The sequence below is a fragment of the Oncorhynchus nerka genome, unplaced genomic scaffold, assembly GCF_034236695.1.
Source record: "Oncorhynchus nerka isolate Pitt River unplaced genomic scaffold, Oner_Uvic_2.0 unplaced_scaffold_835, whole genome shotgun sequence".
Taxonomy (NCBI): domain Eukaryota; kingdom Metazoa; phylum Chordata; class Actinopteri; order Salmoniformes; family Salmonidae; genus Oncorhynchus; species Oncorhynchus nerka.
In genome coordinates this window covers 1-10000 of record NW_027040436.1, presented here as the reverse complement: position 1 = coordinate 10000, position 10000 = coordinate 1, and the positions used below count along the sequence as shown (strand labels likewise).

General features: G+C 47.9%; 1 pseudogene; it reads left to right on the top strand.

Annotated features, from left to right (window-relative positions):
• The window catches only part of LOC135571034 (twisted gastrulation protein homolog 1-A-like), a 46323-nt pseudogene extending 39325 nt beyond the window's left edge, over window positions 1-6998 (top strand).
• The last annotated feature ends 3002 nt before the right edge of the window (window positions 6999-10000 follow it).

The following is a 10000-nucleotide window of genomic DNA, read 5'->3' as shown; positions in this document are numbered from 1 at the left end:
GGGGGAGGAGAGAGAGAGAGAGAGGGAGGGATCTAGAGAGGGGGAGGAGAGAGAGAGGGAGGGAGGGATCTAGAGACGGGGAGGGGAGAGAGAGAGAGAGGGAGGGAGGGGATCTAGAGAGGGGGGGAGGGGAGAGGGGGGAGGGAGGGATCTAGAGAGGGGAGGGGAGAGAGGGAGGGATCTAGAGGGAGGGAGGGATCTAGAGAGGGAGGGGAGAGAGAGGGAGGGAGGGATCTAGAGAGGGGAGGGGAGAGAGTGAGGGAGGGAGGGATCTAGAGAGGGGAGGGAGAGAGAGGGAGGGAGGGATCTAGAGACGGGGAGGGGGGAGAGAGAGAGAGAGGGAGGGAGGGATCTAGAGAGGGGGAGGGAGAGAGGGGGAGGGAGGGATCTAGAGAGGGGAGGGGAGAGAGAGGGAAGGAATGAGGGATCTAGAGAGGGGGAGGGGAGAGGGAGGGAGGGATCTAGAGAGGGGGAAGGGAGAGAGAGAGGGAGGGAGGGATCTAGAGAGGGGAGGGAGAGAGAGAGTGAGGGATCTAGAGAGGGGAGGGGAGAGAGAGGGAGGGGGAGGGAGGGATCTACAGAGGGAGAGAGAGGGAGGGGGAGGGAGGGATCTAGAGAGGGGAGGGGAGAGAGAGGAGGGGGAGGGAGGGATCTAGAGAGGGAGGAGAGAGGGAGGGGGAGGGAGAGGGAGGGGGAGGGAGAGGGAGGGGGAGGGAGGGATCTAGAGAGGGGAAGGGAGAGAGAGAGGGAGGGAGGGATCTAGAGAGTGGAGGGGAGAGAGAGAGGGAGGGGGAGGGAGGGATCTAGAGAGGGGAGGGAGAGAGTCATTCCCAATATGTTTCCAGTCGAGTGCGAAACAGCACCTGTTTTTGATGTGTGCGTGTAATTCTGTATGCGTGTGACAGTGTCTGTGAGTGGTTTGGGTTGACTGACGAGGGGGAGGTAGAGGGGAAGCAAAGTTTGTATTTGGGATGGAGGGAGGAGTGGAGGGAGGGAGGGAGGAGTGGAGGGAGGGAGGGAAGGAGGAGTGGAGGGAGGGAGGGTGGATGGAGGGAGAGTGGAGGAGTGGAGGGAGGGAGGAGTGGAGGGAGGGAGGGAGAGTGGAGGAGTGGAGGGAGGGAGGAGTGGAGGGAGGGAGGGAGGGAGGAGTGGAGGGAGGGTGGATGGAGGGAGGGAGGGAGGGTGGATGGAGGGAGAGTGGAGGAGTGGAGGGAGGGAGGAGTGGAGGGAGGGAGGGAGGGAGGAGTGGAGGGAGGGAGGGAGGGTGGATGGAGGGAGAGTGGAGGAGTGGAGGGAGGGAGGAGTGGAGGGAGGGAGGGAGGGAGGGAGGGAGGGAGGGAGGGAGGGAGGGAGGAGTGGAGGGAGGGTGGATGGAGGGAGAGTGGAGGAGTGGATGGAGGGAGAGTGGAGGAGTGGAGGGAGGGAGAGTGGAGGTAGGGAGGGAGGAGTGGAGGCAGGGTGGATGGAGGGAGGGAGGAGTGGAGGGAGGGAGAGGAGAGTGGAGGTGTGGAGGAGGGTGGATGGAGGGAGGGAGAGGAGAGTGGAGGTGTGGCGGGAGGGAGGAGTGGAGGAGGGAGAGTGGAGGAGGGAGAGTGGAGGTAGGGAGGGAGGAGTGGAGGTAGGGTGGATGGAGGGAGAGTGGAGGTAGGGAGGGGAGGAGTGGAGGGAGGGAGAGGAGAGTGGAGGTGTGGAGGGAGGGAGGGTGATGGAGGAGGGAGAGGAGAGTGGAGGTAGGGAGGGAGGAGTGGAGGGAGGGTGGATGGAGGGAGAGTGGAGGTAGGGAGGGAGGAGGGAGGGAGGGTGGATAGAGGGAGAGTGGAGGGAGGGAGGGAGGAGTGGAGGGAGGGTGGAGGGAGGGAGAGTGGAAGTAGGGAGGGAGGAGTGGAGGGAGGGTGGAGTGGACCAATGTGTATGGTGGTTTATCTGAAACAGCTGTCTTGGCTCTGTTTTTAGCATTGGTTGGTTTGTAATCCAATATTCCTCCGTCAAACTCTGCTGCTCATTGAATGATTTATCTAATTCACTTAGACTCATTACAATGTTAGGCTAATCTGATGTTTCTCTGAAGTAACAGCTACTCTATATCATAAAGAATAAACAATTGTAATTTTAATCAAATCATTTTGGTCAGAACTACTTGTATAGAAACCACTAAACCTTTTAAAATATATTATCATTCTCTCTCGCTCTGTCTGTCTTTCTCTCTCTACCTCTCCCCCCCTTTCTCTCTCCTCCCTCCCTCCCCCTTTCTCTCTCCTCCCTCCCTCTTCCTCTGTCTCTCTCTCTCCCCCTCCCTCTCTCTCTCTCTTTCTCTGTCTCTTACTCTCTCCTCCTCTCTCTCTCTCTCCCTTTCTCTCTCTCTCTCTCCTTTCTCTCTCTGTCTCTCCCCCTCTCTCTCTCTCCCCCTCCCTTTCTCTCTCTGTCTCTCCCCCTCTCTCTCTCTCTCCCTCTCTCCCTTTCTCTCTCTGTCTCTCTCTCTCTCCCCTCCCTTTCTCTCTCTGTCTCTCTCTCCCCCTCCCTCCCTCCTCTCTCTCTCTGTCTCTCTCTCCCCTCCCTCCCTCTCTCTCTCTCTCTCTGTCTCTCTCTCCCCCTCCCTCCCTTTCTCTCTCCCTCTTTCTCTGTCTCCCTCTCCTCCATCCATCCCTCCCTTTCTCTCTGTCTCTCTCTCTCTCTCCTCTCTCCCCCTCCCTTTCTCTCTCTGTCTCTCTCTCTCCCTCCCTCTCTCTCCCCTCCCTCTCTCTCTCTGTGTCTCTCTCTCTCCCCCTCCCTCTCTGTGTCTCTCTCTCTCCCCTCCCTCTCTGTCTCTCTCTCTCCCCCTCCCTCTCTGTCTCTCTCTCTCCCCCTCCCTCCCTTTCTCTCTCTCTCTCTCCCCCTCCTTTCTCTCTCTCTCTCTCCCCCTCCCTCCCTTTCTCTCTTCTCCCTCCCTCTTTCTCTCCCCATCCATCCCTTTCTCTCTCTGTCTCTCTCTCCCCCCTCCCTCCCTTTCTCTCCTGTCTCTCTCCCCTCCCTCCCTGTCTCTCCTGTCTCTCTCCCCCTCCCTCCCTGTCTCTCTCTCCCTCCCTCCCTTTCTCTCTCCTCTCTCTCCCCCTTCCTCCCTCCCAACCTCCCTCTACCCCCCCTCTCTCTCTCCCTCTGTCTCTCTCTCCCCCTCCCTCCCTTTCTCTCCTCCCTCTTTCTCTGTCTCTCTTTCTCTCTCCTCCTCCCCTATCTCTCTCTCTCTCCCCTCACATCCCTTTCTCTCTCTGTCTCTCTCTCTCCCCCTCCCTCCCTGTCTCTCTCTCTATCCCCCTCCCTCCCTCCACTCTCCTCTCCTCTCCTGTCCCTCTCAGGGATGTGTAACCCTAAGAACTACAGCGATACTCCAGCCACCTCTAAGAGCACAGTGGAGGAACTCCATCGACCAATCCCTCGTTGTTCCGAGCCCCCACGGAGGGCGACGCCCTATCAACATGATGGTGGTGTCCTTCCCGTTGCTGAGGAACTATCTCACCACGAGAACCTGGTCTCCTTCTTGGAGACGCTTGACGACCAGCATCAGAACATGTCAATCCCCGGCAACAGCATTCACGCAAGATACGACACTCAAGGTAGAGGATCCGTAGAAATAGATTGATTAGACTGTGGAACCATAGAAATAGATTGATTTTAATTTTTTATTTATTTAAATCAAGTCAGTTAAGAACACATTCTTATTTTCAATGACGGCCTAGGAACAGTGGGGTTAACTGCCTGTTCAGGGGCAGAACGACCTTGTCAGCTCAGGGGTTTGAACTTGCAACCTTCTAGTCCAACGCTCTAACCACTAGGCTACCCTGCCGCCTCTACGCTCTAACCACTAGGCTACCCTGCCACCTCTACACTCTAACCACTAGGCTACCCTGCCACCTCTACACTCTAACCACTAGGCTACCTTGCCGCCCCAAATATAGTCTAATATAGTCCACTAGGATTAGACTGTGAAACCATATAAATAGATTGATTAGACTGTGGTACCATAGAAATAGATTGATTAGACTGTGGAACCATATAAATAGATTGATTAGACTGTGGTACCATAGAAATAGATTGATTAGACTGTGGAACCATAGAAATAGATTGATTACTGTGAAACCATATAAATAGATTGATTAGACTGTGGAACCATAGAAATAGATTGATTAGACTGTGGAACCATAGAAATAGATTGATTAGACTGTGGAACCATAGAAATAGATTGATTACACTGTGGAACCATAGAAATAGATTGATTAGACTGTGGAACCATAGAAATAGATTGATTAGACTGTGGAACCACAGAAATATATTACTACGACTGTAGAACCACATGACTAGAATAGTACGACATAACAGAGGCAGCTGGTATTCCTTTCAGTGGAGATTCAAGGAGAGACGTACGTATGTCAAAGTACAACTATCTGTTTAGACCCAGTTGTACCTGTGCTAGTAAAACACAGGTTAAATAGAAGAGCTGTTACTTCTATACTATAGAACTGCTTTTTTCTATACTATAGAACCAACACCATGTCTGATACAGCGGCTGGTGTGTTCAGTCTGTGGTGATGGTGGTAACCTTCTCTCTCTCCTCCTTTTCTGACTGCTTTGGGTTAATTGAAAGTGTATATTTTCTCTCTCTCTCTAGCAACTGAGATATATATATACACACACACACACACACACACACACACACACACACCAGAGTGGGTGGCATTGTCCTCAGTAATGAGGGTTAAATATGACTGCTTTTTGCAGGTAGTTACTAACTACGGCTTTAAATACGTCTATATGGGATTACTGGAACCGCTTTAAATATGTCTATATGGGATTACTGGAACGGCTTTAAATATGTCTATATGGGATTACTGGAACGGCTTTAAATATGTCTACATGGGATTACTGGAACGGCTTTAAATATGTCTACATGGGATTACTGGAACGGCTTTAAATATGTCTACATGGGATTACTGGAACGGCTTTAAATATGTCTACATGGGATTACTGGAACGGCTTTAAATATGTCTACATGGGATTACTGGAACGGCTTTAAATATGTCTATATGGGATTACTGGAACGGCTTTAAATATGTCTACATGGGATTACTGGAACGGCTTTAAATATGTCTATATGGGATTACTGGAACGGTTTTAAATATGTCTATATGGGATTACTGGAACGGCTTTAAATATGTCTACATGGGATTACTGGAACGGCTTTAAATATGTCTACATGGGATTACTGGAACGGCTTTCAATATGTCTACATGGGATTACTGGAACGGCTTTAAATATGTCTACATGGGATTACTGGAACGGCTTTAAATATGTCTACATGGGATTACTGGAACGGCTTTAAATATGTCTACATGGGATTACTGGAACGGCTTTAAATATGTCTATATGGGATTACTGGAACGGCTTTAAATATGTCTATATGGGATTACTGGAACGGCTTTAAATATGTCTACATGGGATTACTGGAACGGCTTTAAATATGTCTACATGGGATTACTGGAACGGTTTTAAATATGTCTATATGGGATTACTGGAATACTAGTTCTGTGTTATACATGCTGTTACTAAGATAACTGACCTGTGCCCTATTTTCTCTCTGTATCCCTCCTCCCTTGTCCCCCAGATAACATGTGTACGGTGGTCTACTTTGACGACTGCGTATCCATCCGCCAGTGTAAACTATACTGTGAGTCGATGGGAGGGTCGAAGTACCGCTGGTTTCACAACGCCTGCTGTCAGTGCATCGGCCCGGAGTGTCTGGACTACGGCAGCAAGGCTGTGAAGTGCATGAACTGTCTGTTCTGAAGACAGGCGGTGGATGGATCTATGAACTGTCTGTTCTGAAGACAGGCGGTGGATGGATCTATGAACTGTCTGTTCTGAAAACAGGCGGTGGATGGATCTATGAACTGTCTGTTCTGAAAACAGGCGGTGGATGGATCTATGAACTGTCTGTTCTGAAGACAGGCGGTGGATGGATCTATGAACTGTCTGTTCTGAAGACAGGCGGTGGATGGATCTATGAACTGTCTGTTCTGAAGACAGGCGGTGGATGGATCTATGAACTGTCTGTTCTGGAGACTGACACCATATATATGGACCAAACCCATGGGCGGTTCGAGGGAGGGGCAAGATGATGTGGAAGCCTCCTCAACACCCCATTAGGACCCCCCCCCAATTTAAAAAAAAAAAATTATATATAAATGCATTTACACCATACAGAGCCTTCGGAAAGTATTCAGACCCCTTGACTTTTTCCACATGTTGTTACGTTACAGCCTTATTCTAAAATGGATTAAATCATTTTTCCCCTCATCAATCTACACACAATACCCCATAATGGCATCACAATACCCCATAATGACATCACAATACCCCATAATGTCATCACAATACCCCATAATGACATCACAATACCCCATAATGACATCACAATACCCCATAATGACATCACAATACCCCATAATGACATCACAATACCCCATAATGACATCACAAAGCCCATAATGACAAAGCGAAAACAGGTTTCTATACATTTTTGCAAAAACATAAAATATGTATGACAAATAAAAAACTAAACAGAAATACCTAATTTACATAAGTATTCAGACCCTTTACTGTGAGACTTAAAATTGAGTTCAGGTGCATCCTGTTTCCATTGATCATCCTTGAAATGTTTCTACAACTTGATTGGAGTCAACCTGGTGGTAAATTCAATTGATTGGACATGATTTGGAAAGGCACACACCTGTCTATATAGGTCCACAGTTGACAGTGTATGTCAGAGCAAAGCCATGAGGTGGAAGGAATTGTCCGTAGAGCTCAAGAGACAGGATTGTGTCGAGGCACAGATCTGGAGAAGGATACCAAAACATTTCTGCACCATTGAAGCTCCCCAAAATCACCATCATTCTTTTCCTTTTTTTACCCCCTTTTTCTCCCCAATTTCCTGGTTTCCAATTGGTTACAGTCTTGTCTCATCGCTACAACTCCCGTACGGACTCGGGAGCGAAGGTTGAGAGGTTGAGTGCGTCTTCCGAAACACAACCCAACCAAGCCGCACTGCTTCTTGACACAATGGCCATCCAACCCGAAGCCAACTGCACCAATGTGTCGGAGGAAACACCGTACACCTGGCGACCTGGTCATCGTGCACTGCGCCCGCCCAAACAGGAGTCGCTAGTGCGCGGTGAGACAAGGACATCCCTGCCGGCCAAACCCTCCCTAACCCAGACGATGCTAGGCCAATCGTGCGTCGCCCCATGGACCTCCCGGTTGCATCTGGCTGTGACAGAGCCTGGGCACGAACCCAGAATCTCTGGTGGCTAGCCTTAGAACACTGAGCCACCTGGGAGAACCGGCCTCCATCATTCTTAAATGGAAGAAGTTTGGAACAAGACTCTTCCTAGAGCTGGACGTCCGGACAAACTGAACAATCGGGGAAATAAGGGCCTTGGTCAGGAGGTGACCAGGAACCTGATTGTCACTCTGACAGAGCTCCAGAGTTCCTCTGCGGAGAAGGGAGAACCTTCCAGAAGGACAACCATCTTTGCAGCACTCCACCAATCAGGCCTTTATGGTAGAGTGGCCAGACGGAAGCCACTCCTCAGTAAAAAGCACATGGCAGCCTGCTTGGAGTTTACCAAAAGGTACCTAAAGGACTCAGACCAGGAGAAACAAGATTCTCTGGTCTGATGAAACCGAGATGGAACTCATCTGGGGGAAACCGGGTACCGTCCCTACGGTGAAGCATGGTGGTGGCAGCATCATGCTGTTGGTATTTTTTTCAGCGGCAGGGATTGGGAGACTAGTCAGGATCGAGGGAAAGATGAACAGAGCAAAGTACAGAGAGATCCTTGATGAAAACCTGCTCCAAAGCGCTCAGGACCTCAGACAGGGGTGAAGGTTTAACTTCCAACAGGACAACGACCCTAAGAACACAGCCAAGACAACGCAGGAGTGGCTTTGAGTGGCCTAGCCAGAGCCCGGACTTGAACCCGATCGAATATCTCTGGAGAAACCTCAAAATATCTGTGCAGCAACGCTCCCCATCCAACCTGACAGAGCTTGAGAGGATCTGCAGAGAAGAATGGGAGAAACTCCCCAAATACAGGTGTGCCAAGCTTGTAGCGTCAGACCCAAGAAGACTGGAGGCTGTAATCGCTGCCAAAGGTGCTTCAACAAAGTACTGAGTAAAGGGTCTGAATACTAGTAACTGTGATATTGAAGTTTGCAAAAATGTCTAACAACCTGTCAGTATGGGGTATGGTGAGGTCATTATGGGGTATGGTGATGTCAGTATGGGGTATTGTTACGTCATTATGGGGTATGGTGATGTCAGTATGGGGTATTGTGATGTCATTATGGGGTATGGTGATGTCAGTATGGGGTAGTGTGACGTTATTATGGGGTATTGTGATGTCATTTTGGGGTAACGTAACAAAATGTAGAAAATGTCAAGGGTCTGAATACTCTCTGAATGCTCTGTATATTACAAGCACCGCTACACAACAACCTACCCCTTAGCCACCTCAGTGTAAGTTTCTGGTGTCATCACTGACCAAACCTGACTGACTAGTTGGTCCAATATGTTAATGATTGTGCCTGGATTCCTCTCAGTCAGCTATCTGACTATCACTGGGTCTCTTTCAAGTGTCTCTGAAATGTAAAATATTTTCTTCCCACTGATTATTTTTTGTATTATTATTAGTATTATTATTATATTGTGTTGCAACTGTATGTTTCATATTTACATATGTACTATATTGATAATGTATTTATTTTACAATAATTAAATCATATTTTTTGTCTAAACGTGGTTTATGTGAACCTTTCTATTCTGACTATATGGAACATTTTTATAATACAGCAGTAACCAAAATGGAGTTGTTTGGAATTGTCAGAACAACGCTTTGTACACAGTCCACATTTTAAGTGTCACTTCTACTTCTCACTAAATGACACGACACCTATAATTAGGGGCGTAGTTCTGCCGGAGCGCAGAGGAGCGAAGCTCCCTCACTTTTTTTTCAATTTGAGAATACAGCTAATAACAAACAAAAAACTTTTAACTTCTAAGTAAATTATATTTAAATACTACTAAAATTCCATGGGACAAAAATGATAGAATGACAAACCAAATCAACATGTATAGCAGCAGCCAATAGATAAATGGTGGTTTCTTCCCTGTCCTTCTGGTGGGGAACAGAATGAGAAACAACTTCATGGTTACGTGAAGTAAAATTCACCCTGTGTCTGCCTTGATGTTCATAACACTCCACAGTGGAACCCAGAACCACATGTGACCACTTGGTACCGAGGACACCCAAATCAGAGTGGCTCCACCAAAGCCCAGGGGGCCTGACACTCTCTGGAGTTGCTGTAGCCTGCGTGGATATTTAGCCAGTATTACTATTGGTTGAAGACATTCTAAATCGGTATGTCAGGATGGGAAATTGGAAATGTGAATTGGGCCAAGTTGGGAGGTATTAATGTAAGTTATAGTTAATATTCACATGCATTAATATACATCAACAAAAGCTTGATTTTATGGCTGTTTTAAAAATAAAAATAAATTACCTGTAATTTTATGTTGTCATGATTTATGTTTTACTACTTGATCAAGTGATTTGATAGCATAGTTTTAATCTATGCAAATAAATGATATGAATTCGATGAATAGTTCACCTCTGTTTTCTTTTATTCTGTAATGGGGTATATTGTAACCATGTGTTGAAGCTAATCTACTCAAAAGTGTATTTATGTGTAAACTATACAATGCAATGAAATACCTTCTCACAATAAAAGCTCTCCTCACAAACAGGGCCATGGTTAAGTTAGAGCATATGTATTAGTGTATACATATAGGCTATAGTCTACAAAATATCTGTATCACAGTCTTAGGTCTGTTAGATTATAGGCTGCAAATAATTGTTGTTTGGTCCTGAACTGGTCGAATGGCAGAACCATCCTTCAGCTGCCTACGTCTAAT